The sequence below is a fragment of the Salvelinus namaycush genome, chromosome 5 (assembly GCF_016432855.1).
Source record: "Salvelinus namaycush isolate Seneca chromosome 5, SaNama_1.0, whole genome shotgun sequence".
Lineage (NCBI taxonomy): Eukaryota > Metazoa > Chordata > Actinopteri > Salmoniformes > Salmonidae > Salvelinus > Salvelinus namaycush.
The window spans coordinates 59,725,036-59,737,409 of record NC_052311.1 but is presented as its reverse complement, the minus strand read 5'-3'; the positions used below and the strand labels follow the sequence as shown (position 1 = coordinate 59,737,409).

The following is a 12,374-nucleotide window of genomic DNA, read 5'->3' as shown; positions in this document are numbered from 1 at the left end:
GTATAGCCATTCATATCAGGTTCATTCTGATTCACCCAAGCCATAGATACAAACAAAAGCCTTGTGAAAGCCATAACACAAGCCACAACACAAATAAGAATGTACTATATTCTTTAGCCATAAGAACAATAAAGCTAACAAATAAGCAGTCGGCTGCTGTGCTACATTGGGTTAAAATGTAAATATTTTACTGGAACCTTACTGGAACAGAATGAGTACAATGGCCTCTGAGCCAGCTGACTCCCACATGCTTCCTGTTATGAACACATGTTACCATAGACTGCATCGTCTCCACCATAACATTCGTATGGGTCGCCATCCTCTTCCGCCGATGTCACGGCCGTCGTAGGGAGGAGAGCAAGGTGCAGCGTGTTAAGCGTAGATACTTCTTTATTTAAAGAATGAACACTGAACAAAACAAACAAAATAACAAAACGAACCGTGAAGCTAATATGGCTAGTGCAGACAGGCAACTAAACATAGAATAGAACCCACAAAACCAAAAGGGAAAATGGCAACCTAAATATGATCCTGATTGGGAACCAATTCAGGCCACCATAGACATACATATGCCTAGACATACCAACACCCCTAGACATACAAAAAACCCTAGACAATACAAAACAAGCATACCCACCCTCGTCACACCCTGACCTAACCAAAATAATAAAGAAAACATAGATAACTAAGGTCAGGGTGTGACAGTACCCCCCCCCCCCCCCCAAAGGTGCGGACTCCCGTCCGCAAACCTGAACTTATAGGGGAGGGTCCCGGTAGGCATCTACCCTCGGTGGCGGCTCTGGTTCTGGACGCTGCCCCCCCTCTTCACACTGATCCCTCCGCCTATGTAGATCCGGACCGTGGATCATCGCCGGAGGCTCTGGACTGCGGATCATTGCCGGAGGCCCCGGACCGGGAACCCTAGCTGGAGACCCCGGGCTGGGGACCTTCGCTGGAGACCCCGGGCTGGGGACCGTCACTGGAGACCCGGGCTGGGGACCGTCACTGGAGACCCCGGGCTGGGGACCGTCACTGGAGGCTCCGGACTGGGGATCGTCGCTGGAGGCTCCGGACTGGGGATCGTCGCTGGAGGCTCCGGACTGGGGATCGTCGCTGGAAGCTCCGGACTGGAGATCGCCTCTGGAGGCTCCGGACTGGAGATCGCCGCTGGAGGCTCCGGACTGGGGATCCTCGCTGGAGGCTCCGGACTGGGGATCATCGCTGGAGGTTCCGGACTGTGGCCCGTCGTTGGAGGTTCCGGACTGTGGCCGTCGTAAGAGGTTTCGAACTGTGGCCCGTCGTTGGAGGTTCCGGACTGTGGCCTGTCGTTGGAGGTTCCGGACTGTGGCCCGTCGTTGGAGGTTCCGGACTGTGGCCCGTCGTTGGAGGTTGCGGACTGTGAAACGTCGCCGGAAGCTCTGGACTGGGTACTGTCGCCGGAAGCTCTGGACTGGGTACTGTCGCCGGAAGCTCTGGACTGGGTATTGTCGCCAGAAGCTCTGGACAATGGAAGCGCACTGGAAGCCTGATGCGTGGTGCCGGAACTGGTGGTACCGGGCTGAGGACACGCACCTCAGGGCGAGTGCGGGGAAGAGGCACAGGCCGTACTGGACTGTGGAAACGCACTGGAAGCCTGATGCGTGGTGCCGGAACTGGTGGTCCCGGGCTGAGGACACGCCACTCAGGGCGAGTGCGAGGAGCAGGAACAGGACGTACTGGACTGTGGAGGTGCACTGGAGGCCTGGTGCGTGGTGCCGGCACTGGTGGTACCCGGGCTGGGGACACGCACCTCAGGGCGAGTGCGGGAAGGAGGCACAGGATACACTGGGCCATGGATACGCATTGGAGATCTGGGACGTAGAGCTGGCTCAATGCATCCTGGCTGGATGCCCATTCTAACCTGGCAAATGCGAGGAGCTGGAATAGAGCAGTGCCGGCACTGGTGGTAGAATGCTGGTGGTAGAATGCGAACTGGAGACACCGTGCTCATCTCTGCATAACACGGTGCCTGACCAGTTACACGCTCCCCACGGTAAGCACGAGGAATTGGCTCAGGTCTCCAACCTGACTCAGCCAATCTCCTCGTGTTCCCCCCCCAAAAAAAATCTTGGGGCTGCCTTTCGGGCTTCCGTGTTAAACGTGTCCCCTCATATCATCGCCGTTCATCCCGTGTTATCTCCCCCTGCCTCCATGGTAGGCGATCCTCTCCTGACAATATTTCCTCCCACGTCCAGGATCCTTTACCGCCCAGTATTTCGTCCCATGTCCATGCTGTCTGCTCACCCTGAACACGCTGCTTGGTCCTTTTATGGTGGGTTCTTCTGTCACGGCCGTCGTAGGGAGGAGACCAAGGCGCAGCGTGATAAGCGTACATACTTTTTTATTTAAAGAATGAACACTGAACAAAACAAACAAAATAACAAAACGAACCGTGAAGCTAATATGGCTAGTGCAGACAGGCAACTAAACATAGAATAAGAACCCACAAAACCAAGAGTGTAAATTGCAACCTAAATATGATCCCCAATCAGAGACAACAATAAACAGCTGCCTCTGATTGGGAACCAATTCAGGCCACAAAAGACATACATATGCCTAGACTTACCAACACCCCATGACATACAAAAACCCCTAAACAATACAAAACAAGCATACCCACCCTCGTCACACCCTGACCTAACCAAACTAATAAAGAAAACATAGATAACTAAGGTCAGGGCATGACAGCCGACAGGAAACCAGATCAGATATATCGTCAACCACAACAACTCCAATGTTATTTTAATCCTTTGTATTTAGAGCAAAGTTTCTCAGATCTCTACAGTAGCTGTAAACATAATGCAGTAGGCCTAAAGTCAAGGTGTGAATTATTGGGGCGCCAGGGGGGGGCTCTTAGCTTCCTGTTAGTGGAATTAAATAATTCCTACAATATACTCATTAATTAAATTCAATCTGTCTATTTATAAGAATTTGTAAGATACTTATTAACATAAAATAGACAGGATACAGTCTTATTAAAATTAGATAATAGTGTTTATTCTCGGAGCACGCTGCCATTTGATCATAAACACAGGTTTATATACAAGATATGACGTCATAGGTTACAGAATTAAGTCTCATTGTCCTGACAAATAGAAAACAGGTTCAAAAGTTCATTCCAACTTCACAGGGCACTCATATGACACACCATATAATCATTTATCCTGAAGGCTCACTATAATTTATTACCACTTTAGCAGACAACTCAAGATAATGGAAGACCTAAAAAGTTACCCACAGCCTTATCTAACACCTCAGGGCTAAGTTGGGTCAGTTCAACCATAGTTTAACGACCCTTTCTGCTTATTTTATGACCCACAACACAAATCTCTTTTCACCAGGCATGCAGAGTTCAATTTGTTATAGTTTTATCTAAAGCTAGAATTTGTTTTAACTATTTATTAACAAAATTCCTAACACTTCCCTAAATGCAACAAGTCAAACTTTGAGGGGGTCTCTTCACTAGTAGGCCTATTTGAAGTTCATGGTAATACACATTGTAACCTAGTCTAGTAAGTTGACTTTGTATGTTAGGCAGTGGAAGCTCCTAAGAAGAGGAAGGGGAGGACGATCCTCCTCAGTGAATTTCATAAAAATAAAAATAGTGAAACAATAAAAAAGTTTACCTTTTTAGATAAAAATATACTAAATATATCCACGTCACCAAATAATTGATTAAAACACACTGTTTTGCTGTGAAGGTATACAGAAGCTTCGTCAGCACTCTCTGGGTTAGCACCATGGTGTAGCCGGAGGACAGCTAGTTTTCGTCCTCCTCTGGATACATTGACTTCAATACAAAACCTAAGAGGCTCATGGATCTCACCCCCTTCCATAGACTTACACAGTAATTATGACAACTTCTGGAGAACGTCCTCCAATCTATCAGAGCTCTTGCAGAATTAACTGGCATGTTGTCCACCCAATCAAAGGATCAAAGAATAAATCTAGTACTGAAAGCATGAGCTACAGCTAGCTAACACTGCAGTGCATGAAATGTGGTGAGTAATTGACTCAAAGAGAGAGAGACAATAGTTGAGCAGTTTTGAACAAATAAATGTCTTAAAAAAATGTAGAGAGAGCTAGCTATATTTCATTGTATTATAATTTTTTTCACTTTCACTTACCTAGATAGTGAATGCAGCTAGCTGTTTTAGCCTACTCAAACAACCGTCTCAAACAGAAAGGGATGCCATGTTAGCTAGCTGGCTATGGCTATCCAACACTGGAACTCTTCCAAGTCAAGGTAAGCCTTCAGTTTTATGAATTTATTGCCACCGGAGCCCGCCGGTTTAAATGCTAAACTGCTTGCTGCTTGCTGCTGACTGTACACTGTACACCATGATTGTAGCGGGTTTACTAATGCGTTGGTTCTATTAGCTATGTTGACTATGATGTGAAAACGATGTAGGCTGTGTGAGGTTAGCATTCATGATATGAAGGTTTGGCTTGGAAAGGTTTTTTCGCCTGGCACAGACAACTGATGTGTTGTGCACTGAAGTCCACAAGCAAAGAGAACCTGTGAGAGGATTACAGCGCGTAGATAGATTCGAGAAGGAATTATATATCCAATGAGCTGTTTGTATGTGGCTGCTATGAAAGTGAACTGTGTTTGCGTGTGATCAGGGGTGTATTCATTGCGCCAATTCTGTTGAAAAGCCATTTTTAAAGGGAATCACACAGAACAAAACGGGGATAAACATACCTGAATTGGTCCAATAGAAACTCTCGTTTGCAACTGTTGGACTAATGATTATACACTAGATCAGCTAAATCAAGGCAAGATTGTGGTAGGTGGTACTGACTGTGTCACTGTCTGTCACTTTGATTACTCAAAATTCTGTTAACCTGTGCACCTATGCTGTAAATGTTCATCCATTGGCTAGGTTGTAGCAACCTCATGATGGGTACAGGGAAACATTTTGCACCATAGTCAATCCCCGCTTTCGTGGCCTCCTCCTAACGGCCACCCTCCATATTAACCCCACTGGATTAAGGTGCGTGTCCTCTGCCCAGAGCCGCCTGTGCTATCCGTCTGCCCAGCGCCGTCTGAACTGCCCGTCTGTCCCGAGCCATCACCAAATAATTGATTGAAACACACTGTTTTGCAATTAAGGTCTACAGTAGCCTAAACAGCACTCTGTAGGGTAGAACCATTGTGTAGCTGGAGGACATCTAGCTTCCGTCCTCCTCTGGGTACATTGATTTCAATACAAAACCTAGGAGGCTCATGGTTCTTATCCCTTTCCATAGACTTATACAGTAATTATAACAACGTCTGGAGGGCATCCTCCAACCTTTCAGAGCTCTTGTAGCATGAACTGACATGTTGTCAACCCAATCATAGGATCAGAGAATATATCTAGTACTGAAAGCATAAGCGACAGCTAGCTAGCACTGCAATGCATAACATCTGGTGAGTAGTTGACTCAAAGAGAGAGAAAGACAATAGTTGAACAGTTTTGAACAAATTCATTTCTTTCAAAATTAAGGAGAAGCAAGAGACAGAGAGAGAGAGATATTTCGCAGTATATTTTTTGTTCAGTTTCACTTACTTAGCTAGTGTCGAATGTAGTTAGCTAGTTTAGCCTACTCCAACACATGCTTCAAACAGAAAGGGATGCTACACTGGAACTCTTCCAAGTCAAGGTAAGCTTTTAGTTTTATTAATTTATTACCACCGGGCCCCGCCTATTTAACTGATAAACTGCTTGCTGCTGACTGTACACTGTACTGCATGATTGTAGCAGGTTTACTAACACCTTAGTTCTAGCAGCTAGGTTAACTATGAAGTGAGAATGATTTAGGATGTGTGTGGTTAGCGGTCATGATGTGAAGGTATGGCTTGGAAAGTTTTTTTTGCCTGGTCACAGATAGGTGATGTGTTGTGCAATGAAGTCCACAAGAGAAGGGAAGATGTGAGAGGAGGAGAGCGTGTATGTAACGGCAGCCTTCCCTCTCTTCACTATAAGAGAGGGTGAAACAGGGATCGGACCAACACGCAGCGTAGCCAGTGCTCAACATGTTTAATTAAACAAAAACAGTGAACACTTACAACGAACAAAATAACAAAATGTGGCAAACCGAAACAGTCCTATCTGGTGCAGAATACAAACACAGAGACAGGAAACAACCACACACAATCCCCAACACAAAACAAGCCACCTATATATGATTCTCAATCAGGGACAACGATTGACAGCTGTCTCTGATTGAGAACCATATTAGGCTGGACACAGAAACAGACAAACTAGACACACAACATAGAATTCCCACCCAGCTCACGTCCTGACCAACACTAAACAAGCAAAACACATAAGAACTATGGTCAGGACGTGACAGTACCCCCCCCCCCCCCTGAGGTGCGGACTCCGAACGCACCCCTAAAACTCAAGGGGAGGGTCTGGGTGGGCATCTGTCGCGGTGGCGGCTCCGGCGGTGGACGAGGACACCACTCCACCACTGTCTTTGTCCCCCTCCTTAGCGTCCTTTGAGTGGCGACCCTCGCCCCCGACCTTGGCCTAGGAATCCTCCCCAAGGCCCCCACATGATTTAGGAGGTAGCTCAGGACAGAGAGGTAGCTCAGGACAGAGAGGTAGCTCAGGACAGAGAGGTAGCTCAGGACAGAGGGGCAACTCAGGACGAATGGCAGCTCCGGACTGAATGGCAGCTCCGGACTGAGTGGCAGCTCCGGACTGAGTGGCAGCTCCGGACTGAGTGGCAGCTCCGGACTGAGTGGCAGCTCCGGACTGTAGGGCAGCTCATGACTGTAGGGCAGCTCATGACTGTAGGGCAGCTCATGACTGTAGGGCAGCTCATGACTGGAAGGCAGCTCATGACTGGAAGGCAGCTCACGACTGGAAGGCAGCTCACGACTGGAGGGCAGCTCACGACTGGAGGGCAGCTCACGACTGGAGGGCAGCTCACGACTGGAGGGCAGCTCACGACTGGAGGGCAGCTCACGACTGGAGGGCAGCTCCTGACTGGCTGGCGGCTCTGGCAGCTCCTGACTGGCTGGCGGCTCTGGCAGCTCCTGACTGGCTGGCGGCTCTGGCAGCTCCTGACTGGCTGGCGGCTGTGGCAGCTCCTGACTGGCTGGCGGCTCTGGCAGCTCCTGACTGACGGACGGCTCTAATGGCTCGGGACAGACGGGCGGCTCTGAAGGCTCGTGGCAGACGGATGGCTCAGATGGCGCTGGGCAGACGGATGGCTCAGATGGCGCTGGGCAGACGGATGGCTCAGATGGCGCTGGGCAGACGGATGGCTCAGACGGCGCTGGGCAGACGGATGGCTCAGACGGCGCTGGGCAGACGGATGGCTCAGACGGCGCTGGGCAGACGGATGGCTCAGACGGCGCTGGGCAGACGGATGGCTCAGATGGTGCTGGGCAGGCAGGCAGGCAGACGGTGCTGGGCAGACGAGCAGTGCAGGCAGCTCAGACGGCGCTGGGCAGACGAGCAGTGCAGGCGCCGTTGGGCAGGCAGGCAGTACAGACGGTGCTGGGCAGACGAGCAGTGCAGGCGGCGTTGGGCAGGCAGGCAGTACAGACGGTGCTGGGCAGACGAGCAGTGCAGGCGGCGTTGGGCAGACGGCCGACTCTGACCTGCTGAGGCGCACAGTAGGCCTGGTGCGTGGTGCCGGAACTGGTGGTACCGGACTGGAGACACGCACCTCAAGGCTAGTGCGGGGAGCAGGAACAGGGCACACTGAATTCTCAAAGCGCACTATAGGCCTGGTGCGTGGTACCGGCACTGGTGGTACCGGGCTGAGGGCACGCACCTCAGGGCGAGTGCGGGGAGAAGGAACAGTGCGTACAGGGCTCTGGAGACGCACAGGAGGCTTGGTGCGTGGTGCCGGAACTGGTGGTACCGGGCTGGAGACACGCACCATAGGGCTAGTGCGTGGAGGAGGAACAGGGCTCTGGAGACGCACAGGAAGCCTAGTGCGTGGTGTAGGCACTGATGGTACTGGGCTGGGGCGGGAAGGTGGCGCCGGATATACCGGACCGTGCAGGCGTACTGGCTCCCTTGAGCACTGAGCCTGCCCAACCTTACCTGGTTGAATGCTCCCCGTAGCCCGACCAATGCGGGGAGGTGGAATAACCCGCACTGGGCTGTGCAGGCGAACCGGGGACACCATGCGTAAGGCTGGTGCCATGTACACCGGCCCGAGGAGACATACTGGAGGCCAGATATGTTGAGCCGACTTCATGGCACTTGGCTCAATGCTCAATTTAGCCCGGCCAGTGCGGGGAGATGGAATAACCCGCACCGGGCTATGCACACGTACAGGAGACACCGTGCGCTCTTCCGCATAACACGGTGTCTGCCCGTACTCCCGCTCTCCACGGTAAGCATGGGAAGTGGGCGCAGGTCTCCTACCTGACTTCGCCACACTACCCTTCAGCCCCCCCCCCCCCCCAAGACATTTTTGGGATTTCTTCTCGGGCTTCCTGGCCAGCCGTGTTCCCTCATAACACCGGTTCCCCTTCTCAGCTGCTTTCGCTCTCCTAGCTGCCTCCACCTGTTCCCATGGAAGGCGATCCTTACCAGCCAGGATCTCCTCCCATGTGTAGCAACCCTTTCCGTCCAATACGTCCTCCCAAGTCCATTTCTCCTGGTCCCGCTGCTGCTGCTGCTGCCGTTGCTGCCCGTTGCTACGCTGCTTGGTCCGGGTTTGGTGGGTGGTTCTGTAACGGCAGCCTTCCCTCTCTTCACTATAAGAGAGGGTGAAACAGGGATCGGACCAACACGCAGCGTAGCCAGTGCTCAACATGTTTAATTAAACAAAAACAGTGAACACTTACAACGAACAAAATAACAAAATGTGGCAAACCGAAACAGTCCTATCTGGTGCAGAATACAAACACAGAGACAGGAAACAACCACCCACAATCCCCAACACAAAACAAGCCACCTATATATGATTCTCAATCAGGGACAACGATTGACAGCTGTCTCTGATTGAGAACCATATTAGGCTGGACACAGAAACAGACAAACTAGACACACAACATAGAATTCCCACCCAGCTCACGTCCTGACCAACACTAAACAAGCAAAACACATAAGAACTATGGTCAGGACGTGACAGTGTAGATAAATGCGAGAAGGAATTATACATACAACGAGCTGTTTGTATGTTGTTGCTATGAAAGTGAACTGTGTTTGCGTTTGATCAGGAGTGTATTAAAAAGCTTGTCCTAAACGGAAGCAAACGGAACGGGGATAAACATACCTGAATTTGTCCAATAGAAACTCTCGTTTGCAAATGTTGGACTAATGATTACATCGGGATGCTGGCCTTCTAGGCAGAGTTGCAAAGAAAAATACATATCTCAGACTGACCAATAAAAAGAAAAGATCAAGATGGGCAAAAGAACACAGACAATGGACAGGAACTCTGCCTAGAAGGCCAGCATCCCGGAATCGCCTCTTCACTGTTGACATTGAGACTGGGGTTTTGCAGGTACTATTTAATACAGCTGCCAGTTGAGAACTTGTGAGGCGTCTGTTTCTCAAACTAGACAATCTAATGTACTTGTCCTCTTGCTCAGTTGTGCACCGGAGCCTCCCACTCCTCTTTCTATTCTGGTTAGAGACAGTTTGCTCTGTTCTGTGAAGGGAGCAGTACACAGCGTTGTACGAGATCTTCAGTTTCTTGGCAATTTCTCGCATGGAATAGCCTTAATTTCTCAGAACAAGAATAGACTGATGAGTTTCAGAAGAAAGTACTTTGTTTCTGGACATTTTGAGCCTGTTATCAAACCCACAAATGCTGATGCTCCAGATACTCAACTAGTCTAAAGAAGGCCAGTTTTATTGCTTTTTTAAACTGCACAACCGTTTTCAGCTGTGCTAACATAATTGCAAAAGGGATTTCTAAAGATCAATTAGCTTTTTAAAATGATAAACTTGGATTAACTAACACAACATGTGTCACGAACATCGTAGTGAGGAGACCAAAGCGCAGCGTGATGTGAATACATCTTCTTTAATTATAACGAAGAATAATAACCAAACTAATACAAAATAACAAAAACGAACGTGAAGCTAAATATAACGATTGCAGACATGCAACATCACATAGACAATCACAATCACAATCACAAAATGGCAACCTAAATAGGATCCCCAATCAGAGACAACGATAAACAGCTGCCTCTGATTGGGAACCAATCTAGGCCACCATAGACCTACATAATGCCTAGACTACACACACACACACCTAGACATACCCAAAACCCTAGACAAGACAAAAACCCACATACCACCCTCGTCACACCCTGACCTAACCAAAATAATAAAGAAAACAAAGATAACTAAGGTCAGGGCGTGACAGTACCCCCCCCCCAAAGGTGCGGAACCTGACACTAAAGGGGAGGGTCCGGGTGGGCCTTCTTATGGTGGCGGCTCGGGTGCGGGACGTGGACCCCGCTCCACCTCAGTCTTGGCGCCTCTGGAGCGGGGACCCTCGCAGCGGGCCCCGGACTGAAGACCCTCGTAGAGGGCGCCTCTGGACTGACGGGCGCCTCTGGACTGACGGGCGGCTCGGGCGGCTCCGGACTGACGGTCGGCTCGGGCGGCTCCGGACTGACGGGCGGCTCGGGACTGACGGGCGCCTCTGGCGGCTCCGGACTGACGGGCGGCTCTGGCAGCTCCGGACAGACGGGCGGCTCTGGCAGCTCAGGACAGACGGGAGAACCTGGAGGGAGGAGACGGAGAGACAGCCTGGTGCGTGGCGCTGCCAAAGGGCCCACCAGGCTGGGGAGACCTACAGTAGGCCTGGTGCGTGGAGGATATACATTATATACATTTGAATAATTTAATAGGATCTCTATGTTTCTCATCCTCTCAGTGAATGTAGGTAGGAGAACACACATTGTCCACACTTCAATACACTGAATCAATTTCTATGCATTTCAAATCACATGAAGGATTTGTTTCAAAAATACATGTTTTATTTATTAAGATTTGATCATGTATACAGAGCTACAATCATCAATCATAACCTAATCTAATACAAATTCATTATAATCTGAATTTTGATTTGCATAACTGTTACTGGTATGTTCTTATAGAGGGTCAAAAAACCTAAAGCGACAGTATATTGACAAAATCAGTAGTGTGAAATAACTCAAACCCTATGAAAATAAACAGACGTTGAAAATCTCAATAAATGAAAGAGCAACCCCAAGTGGAGAAACTGAAAGTCCCAGACTCGTATTCTATCCTCAGATTACCCTCAAGACACAGCTGGGAAGTGTGAAACAAGATATAGTTAAATACTGGTTAGTATTTTGTGTATAAATGACATTTAGTAAAAAACATTTTTGAATTATCCAAGTCACAGATAATAGACATAAGCCTTGTATAAGCTATAACACAAAGCCACAGGCCAAATAAGAATGTACCATATTCTTTTGTCATTAGAACCATAAAGCTACATCAAGCTAACAAATAAAAGCAGTCACCTGTTCTGCTACATTGGGTTAAAATGTTAACATTTTACTGGAATCTTTGACAGACTGAGTACCATGGCCTCTGGGCCAGCTGACTTCCAAATGCTTCCTGTTGTGTTCACACGTTACCATAGACTGAATCATCTCCACCCTCACACTTGAATGGGTCGCCATCCTCTTCAGCCTACAGGAAACCAGATCAGAGATATCATCAACAACACCTCTATTTTTTTCTCATATTCTTTGTACTTAGGGTTAAGTTCTTCTCAGATCTCAGATATCTACTGTAAATGTATGCAGTAGGCCTACAGTACATACCTCTATGTTGCCATATAGGTGATTGTTGGTGTAGTAGTTTGTGTTGATTTCACTGCTGGTGTCTTTCTGCTCTTTCCTGTGGATAGAGTTAGGGCCACTCAGATGCATTCTCTTCATTTGATAAGACACTACAAGAGTGAATGTAGGCTAATGGGCTTTAACAACTCATCAGGATGTATACATTATGATCACAGATAGAACAGACTGTAGAAAAATACCTTAATGGTCAGGGATCTGAGGAAGCACAGTTGGCTGTATCCATGTACTGCATACTGGTTACTGGCTGGTCACTCCGACTCCTCCCACTGATGAGGAAAATAATGTGAAGTTATCAAAACAGAACAAAACAGCAAATAGCAAACACAAATCTACAGTTGAAGTCGGAATTGTACATACACTTAGGTTGGAGTCATTAAAACTCGTTTTACAACCACTCCACAAATTTCTTTTTAACAAACTATAGTTTTGGCAAGTTGGTTAGGACATCTACTTTGTGCATGACAAGTAATTTTTCCAACAATTGTTTACAGACAGATTATAACTCACTGCATCACAA

At 48.5% G+C, this 12,374-nt stretch overlaps 1 long non-coding RNA gene across 1 annotated transcript; it reads right to left on the bottom strand.

The window, feature by feature from the left end:
* Positions 1 to 11,096: 11,096 nt before the first annotated feature.
* Positions 11,097 to 12,124, bottom strand: LOC120048582. The gene is made up of 3 exons (XR_005477017.1): positions 12,037 to 12,124; positions 11,819 to 11,894; positions 11,097 to 11,684 (listed from the first exon to the last, which is right to left on the bottom strand). It is a non-coding gene; the product is annotated as an uncharacterized LOC120048582 (long non-coding RNA).
* Between the last annotated feature and the right edge of the window lie 250 nt (positions 12,125 to 12,374).